Raw genomic sequence first — 7,304 nt, forward strand, 5'->3', positions numbered from 1 at the left:
GCACTTAGAACAGTGCTCTGAACATAGTAAGCGCTTAACAAATACCAACATTATTATTATGCTGTCAAATCATGTCCAACCCATAGCGGCACCATGGACACATTCTCTCCCAGAAAGCCCCACCTCTAATCTGCAATCATTCTGGTAGTGTATCCATAAAGTTTTCTTTGTAAAAACACAGAAGCCGTTTACCACGGGCTCCTTCCACATAGTGAACCTGAGTCTCTGCCCTCAACTCTCTCCCATGCCGCTGCTGCCCAGCACAGGTGAGTTTTGATTTGTAGCAGATTGCCTTCCACGCGCTAGCCACTGCCCAACCTAGGAATGAAATGGATATGTCTCTGCTTGACTCTCCCTCTCATAGTCGAGCCTGGTACAGTACTGGAAACTCTCCAGGTAAGATTCTGAGAGGTGTTATTATTATTACTATAATTATTATCATTATCATCATTATCAATATTGTGGTATTAGTTTAGTGTTTACTAAGCATCCCCTCTAGATTGCGAGGTCATTGTGGGCAGGGAACGTGTTTACCAATCCTGTCATACAGTACTTTCTCCCAAGTATTTAGTACAGCACTTTGTACACAGTAAGTGCTAAATAAATACCACGGATTGGTATGTACCAAGCACTGTATTAAGCACTGGGGTAGAAACAAGATTATCAGGTTGGATACAGTCCTTCTCTCATGAGGGGTTCACAGTTTAAAAAATGTTAAGTGACATGCCCAAAGTCACAGAGCAGGCAAGTGACTGAGCCAGGCATAGAAACTAAGTCCTCTGCCCCATGCCCATCCTTTTCCACTAGACCACAACGCTTCTTGGCTCTATGTAGCTGTGAGACTACCTCTATGATAGAAAACATGTCCACTTCTTGACCTGTTTTCCCTTGTGTCCCTTACGAATCTACTCAACATCACAAGGTGGGACAAATTATCCATAACAATGTCTAGAATATGGCCAACTCATCAATTTGGAAAGAGGGCTCACAGCCCCATAGCTTGGTTGAAGGGAACCCAGGCAAAGAATGGATGACAATAGGATTACCCATAAAACTGCTCTGTGATAAACTGAAAAGGGGCACATGGAAACTGGAGGGGAAGAATAAACTATTCTTTATTGTTCAATATTGCGAATCATAATCTCCAAAAATGTGCCATAGTAGTAAACTCCTAGGACTAATCACCCCAGTCAGGCCAACCTGTAGAGACATAGGCATATGATATATAAACATTATCATATTTTTGAACTCCCAGACTGATGAATTTCAGAAAACATCCTCATCTATAAGAATTTTTAAGAGTAGAAAAATAGTCTACAGATTAAGATATTAGATATTCTTTAAGACACCTAGGTTTAAATCAGAAATAGCACATGGTTTTAAGTGAATTAAGCCTAGTTAAACTAAAGCTAATGATATAATCTCCAGAGAATCAACCTATGTCAATCAATCGTATTTTTGAGCACTAACTGTGTGTAAAACACTGCCCTAATCACTTTGGAGAGTACAATATAACAGAGATGATGGACACGTTCCCTGCCCACATTGTGCTTACAGTCCAGACGGGGAGATAGACATTAATATAAATATAGGAATTACAGATTTGTACATATGTCCTGTGGGGCTGAGGGGGGAGTGAATAAAAGATGCAATCCAGGTTCAAGGATGATGGAGAAGTCAGTGGAAGAAGAGAAAATGAGGGGTAAATCAAGGAAGTCCTCTTGGAGGAGAAGTGCTTTTAATAGGGTTTTGAAGATGGGAAGAGTGATCGTCTGTTGGACATGAAGAGGGAGAATGTTCCAGGTCAGATACAGGAAGTGGGTGAGAGGTTGCCAGCGAGACAGACAAGATGGAGATAGAGAGAGTAGGTTGACATTAGAAGAGCGAAGGAGGTTGATGCAGTAATCAAGACCATGGATTGAATAATAATGTTGGTATTTGTTAAGCGCTTACTATGTGCCGAGCACTGTTCTAAGCGCTGGGGTAGACATAGGGGAATCAGGTCGTCCCACGTGGGGCTCACAGTCTTAATCCCCATTTTACAGATGAGGGAACTGAGGCACAGAGAAGTGAAGTGACTTGCCCACAGTCACACAGCCGACAAGTGGCAGAGCTGGGATTCGAACTCATGAGCCCTGACTCCAAAGCCCGTGCTCTTTCCGGCGGGGCCGAGAGGAGTCGCCACGGGGGGCTTTAGGGGTCCCCTCCCCGGCAGGAGGAAATCTACGATGAAATCCAAGGAGATCGTTAAGCACGTAAATGATCCAGTGCCGGTCTCGTTCTCAGTGAGGAAGAGGACGTCCCCGAAGGGCCCCACGCCATCTAATCCTCCCCGGGCAAGCAAACGCAGAGGGCCGGGAGGCGGGCGGGCCCTTCCCTGAATGAAGTTAAAGAACCCCAGTTTGGGTAGAGAAGAAAAGGCAGATTTTGGCAATGCTGTGAAGGTTGAACTGACAGGATTCAGGGACACAATGAATATTTGGGTTGAATGAGAGAGATGAGTCAAGGTTAAGGCCAAGGTTATGGGCTTGGGAGACAGGAAGGATGGTGGTGCTGTTTACAGTGAAGGGAAGATCAAGGGGAGGTTTGGATAGGAAGATTGGTAGTTCTGCTTTGGACATGTCGAGGTTGAGGTGTAGGCAGGACATCCAAGTAAAGATGTCCTGAAGGAAGGAGGAAATGTGAGGCTGCAGAAAAGGAGATGGATGGGGAACTGGGGAAGCATCTGCATAGAGGTGGTAGTTGAAGTCAGGGGAGTGAATGAGTTCTCCGAGGGAGTCAGTGTAGATGGAGGATAAAAGGACACCCAGAACTGAGCTTTGAGGGACTCCCACATTTAGGGGTTAGGAAGCAGAGTAGGAGCTCACAGAAGAGACTCAGCTGCATGGTGCAGTGGGTATAGCACGGACCTGGGAGTCAGAAGGTCATGTAAAATGGGGATTTAGGATTTACATGGGACAGGGATTGTGTCCAATTCAATTTTCTGGTATCTACCTCCATGCTTAATACAGTGCCTGGCACACAGTAAGTGCTTAACAAATACTATCATTATTATTGTTAGTATTATTAAGTCACCAGATAACCAGGAGAGGACAGTGTTTAGTGAAGCCAAGATTGGATAACGTTTCCAGGGGAAGGGGGTGGTCTACGGTCGAAGGCAGCTGAGAGGTCAAAGGGGCATTAGGATGGAGAAGAGGCCATTGGATTTGGCAAAAAGGAAATCATTGGTGACCTTTGAAAATGCGGTTTCAGTGGAGTGAAGGGAATGTAGGCCAGGTTGGAGAGGGTCAAGGAGAGAATTGGAGGAGAGGGAGGGATTAAAGAAGTGGTATTATTTCCTATCACTCACAGGTATTTTCCATTACATATTTCTGACAGACCTTTTCTCTATATTTTTTTACTTGCCCCTTCAACCATGTGCGTGATATAGTTTTAAATGATTTTGCTCTAGTGTTGGCATTTTCTTTTAAGAAGGAGAATGCAGGTCTATCTAGTACCATTTGTTCATTATGGTTAAAGGAGAGGTTCAGATTTTTCCAGTTGTCTCCAATGTTTCAGTATTCATTTCTCATTAATTTTCAGGGTGGAAATTTGACAGTCATCATGACCTTTGCAGAACGTCTTTTCCTGCATGCGATAACAAATCCGGAGATCTGACAAGCCTCGCCAGTGTGAGTTTCAACAATGGGATGTCATGATTCTACATCATCTTTCTTCTTGGCTTCCCAGGAGTTCAGAAGAAAAAGTAGTCATAATTAAATACCCATTTGGTGCAGTGCATTGTAATAGACTCTTTGGAAATACAGAATAAAGAAGTGACCTGTTTCCTGACTACAAGGAACTTACACTCAAATGAGAAAAACACACATAAAAAATATTTACAGGAGTGGTCAAAGTAAATAATTTAGTACACATATATACTTAGAGAAGCAGCATGGCTCAGTGGAAAGAGCACGAGCTTGGGAGTCAGAGGTCATGGGTTCTAATCCTGGCTCCGTCGCTTGTCTGCTGTGTGATTTTGGGCAAGTCACTTAACTTCTCTGTGCCTCAGTTACTTCATCTGTAAAATGGGGATTAAGACTGTGAGCCCCATGTGGGACAACCTGATCTCCTTGTATCCCCCCAGATCTTAGAACAGTGTTTAAAAAATGGCATTATTATTATTGAGTGCTGAGGAGGTTGTATGTAAGACTATCAGAGCTATAGTTGGCTGAGGGAATGATATATAGAGAAGTAGCATGGTCTAGTGGAAAGATCGTGGGCCTGGGAGTCAGAGGACCTGGGTTCTGTTCTTGGCTCCACCACTTGTCTACTGTGTGTGACCTTGGAAAAGTCACTTCCACTTCTCTGAGCCTCCATTACCTCATCTGTAAAATGGGATTCAATACCTGCTCTCCCTCCTACTTAGACTGTGAGCCCCACATGGGACCTGATTATCTATATCTATCCCAGCTTAGTACACTCCTAGACACAGAGAATTTAGCAAATACCAAATGATTAGATGGCCCAGAATACTGGGAAATTAATCTGAAATTAACTGAGTAGCTGGACACAGTTGACTGCAATTTTTTTCTTTTTTTTTTCCTTTCTTTTTACAGTAGTTGTTAAGCGCTTACTATGTGCCAGATACTGTATTAGGCACTGGGGTGGAAACAGGTTGTCTGTATCTGTCCCTGTCCTGCATGGGGCTCGCAATCTTAATCCCCATTTTACCGATGAGGGAACTGAGGCCAGAGAAGTGAAGTGACTTGCCCAAGGTTACACAGCAGAGAAGTGGTGCATCTGGGATTAAAACCCAGGTCCTTCTGACTCCCAAGGCCTGAATTCTATCCACTAATTCTTCAAAGGAATTCTTCAAAGGAAATAAGCAAAACTCCTTCTTACAAAAAACTCCTTTCTGCCTGATGCGATAAATGCTAGCACACCTTGCCAGCTAATACCTGTAAGCTTCATGGGGACTTTTATTTCAGCTGAGTTCCTATTCATTATAATCACTCCAGAGAATGGCCCTGGCTCATTTTGGATGATGACTCCATAACTATTCATTTACACTTAATGAGTTTATTCCACCAGGTATGGGGTGAACCCTAAACAAATAATGCCACAGAATCACACGTCAATAAATTTGAGTGTTGAACCAATTCTGCATAAAAAAGGTAACACTAAAGTAGTAGGCAGCAGAGCTGCATCTAATTAATGGAAATGCCTTTTGTATTTTCTAATGACTCAAACATTAACTTGAAAATTGCTCTCCCTGCAATAATTGAGACAAGCACTTGGTAATGAGAAAACAATTCAAATTTATGTGTACTTGAATGGTGATGATCTGATTAACTTTATTAAATTCTTGTTGATTCTACGGGTCATGAAGTGTCCCATTTTTCATAAGTTTCATACGTTGCAGTTTTAAGTTTTATATGAGTAGGCTTCAGGCTTCAATTGCTCTGAAGGTCTTTCTCCAGGGTGTCCTTTGGTACAAAGTGGACAGAACAAAGAATCCGTGGATTGATTACCTTTGTCTCTTCCCATTAATTCCAAAGATATGCTCTTTTCCACCTTGAAGAATCATCTGATTAGATTTAGCTCTAGTTTTCACAGGGTACTCCGCTGCCATTCTGTGCAACTGAAACTATGTTTAAAGGTAGGAGAAGGAGAAGAGCAAGATGGTGAGAGGAAAGAAAAGAGGGGGCAGAGGGAAAGGGGGAGAGGAGAGGAGAGAAGAGAAGGGACAAAAGGAGGAAAGAGATGTGAAAGAGAGGTGAGAGAGAAGAGAATGAGAGAGGAGAGGCTTGGATGGGCAGAGACATTGGAGAGGAGGAGAAATAAAGAAGGTGAAACAGGAGAAGAAGGGGGAAGAAAAAGCATGGGAGGGAGGACAGAAAGAAAGTGGGACAAAGAAAGGAAAGAGGAGGGAGAGAATGAGAAGACAGACAGGGAAGCAAGAGATTTTGGACCAAATACAAATGAGTCAATAAGAAGCTGTGGAGCCACTCTCAATATGAATTCTAGAAATTACTCCCAATCCTGTCAGTTTCACAGTCGTTCAGGGGAAGGAAATGAACTCCTGGGGCAAAAATTGAGGAGCTGCAAACCATTTGCAATTGGAAAGTGAAGGATATAACAAGAAGCTTGGCAACTCTAAGGACTTAATGGTTCTAATGAAGGGATGGTATTTCCATTGGAAATAAAACTTGTCTGCCAGCTGGAGACATCTCATCATCACAATGAGTTTTCGCTGGCTGATAACCACAGGGTTCTGAAAAATTAACCAGAACCACAAATTACCTGCATAACATTCTGGTTAGATGCTAGAAATTTGAATTAATTACCTGAAAATAAATGGATGGGGATGGGCTAAGAATTGTCTCGTTAGTATGCAACACCATTGCCGACACATGAAAAAAAAGAAAAACAATAAAAAGAAGTGAAGGGAGGATGAGAACAGTATGAGAAATATGCTTAACTGTAGTGTGGATTTACTTATTAAAATGTAAATCACCTCATCAGGAAATCAAAGAACTGGAAGCAGCTTCAAAAAAAATCCTCTCCAAACCCCTGCACCCAAGCGGAGAATGTCTAAATCCTTGAAGTGAAACTATCAGTTGTTTCTGAGTGAATACAGAATATAGTGTAGCCTGATGCACTCTTCCCCTTTCAGGATGGCACCTGGAGAGTTTCCAGGACTCTACCAGTCTCGACTATGGGAGGGAGAGTCAAGCCGAGGCCTGTCCATTCCATTCCTAGCTTGGCCAGTGGCTAGCGAGTGGAGGACAATTTGCTACAAGTCAAAACTCACCTCTGTTGGGCAGCGGCGGCATGGGAGAGAGTCGAGGGTGGAGTTTCAAGTTTACTGCACGGAAGGAGGCAATAGTAAACCATTTCCTTATATTTGCCAAGAAAACTCTGTGGATACACTACCAGAATGATTGCCGATGGAGGTGGTGCATTCTGGGAGACGTGTCCATGGAGTTGCTATGGATCAAAAATGACTAGACAACATAAGATAAGACAAGAAGCACTCCTTCTCCCTCCCTCTCTCTCTCCCACACACACACATTTTAAGCCATATAACAGGCATTATGGTGTTAAATTTCGATTTAACCAGATGACAGGCAGCACAAAACAGGTTTTTCTTTGGCATGAGTGGCAAATGGAGATAGCCATACTCCAACAAAGTTTAACCCAAGGACTTTTTCCTCCACTGTTCTATATAATGGGGCACTCTTTCTCATGATCAAATCCCTCTGTAAGGCTCTCTCTAGCAGTTAACCTGAAACAAAGAGGAAGGGAAACCGTTTTGAAAG

At 42.9% G+C, this 7,304-nt stretch overlaps 2 non-coding genes across 2 annotated transcripts; one reads left to right on the forward strand and one right to left on the reverse strand.

Annotated features, from left to right (window-relative positions):
- Positions 1–276: 276 nt before the first annotated feature.
- LOC114809464 lies at positions 277–414 on the reverse strand. Its single transcript, XR_003757248.1, has one exon. It is a non-coding gene; the product is annotated as a small nucleolar RNA SNORA7 (small nucleolar RNA).
- Positions 415–6,648: 6,234 nt separating this feature from the next.
- LOC114809734 lies at positions 6,649–6,786 on the forward strand. The gene has a single exon (XR_003757511.1). It is a non-coding gene; the product is annotated as a small nucleolar RNA SNORA7 (small nucleolar RNA).
- Positions 6,787–7,304: the final 518 nt, after the last annotated feature.

The sequence above is a fragment of the Ornithorhynchus anatinus genome, chromosome 2 (genome assembly GCF_004115215.2).
Source record: "Ornithorhynchus anatinus isolate Pmale09 chromosome 2, mOrnAna1.pri.v4, whole genome shotgun sequence".
Lineage (NCBI taxonomy): Eukaryota > Metazoa > Chordata > Mammalia > Monotremata > Ornithorhynchidae > Ornithorhynchus > Ornithorhynchus anatinus.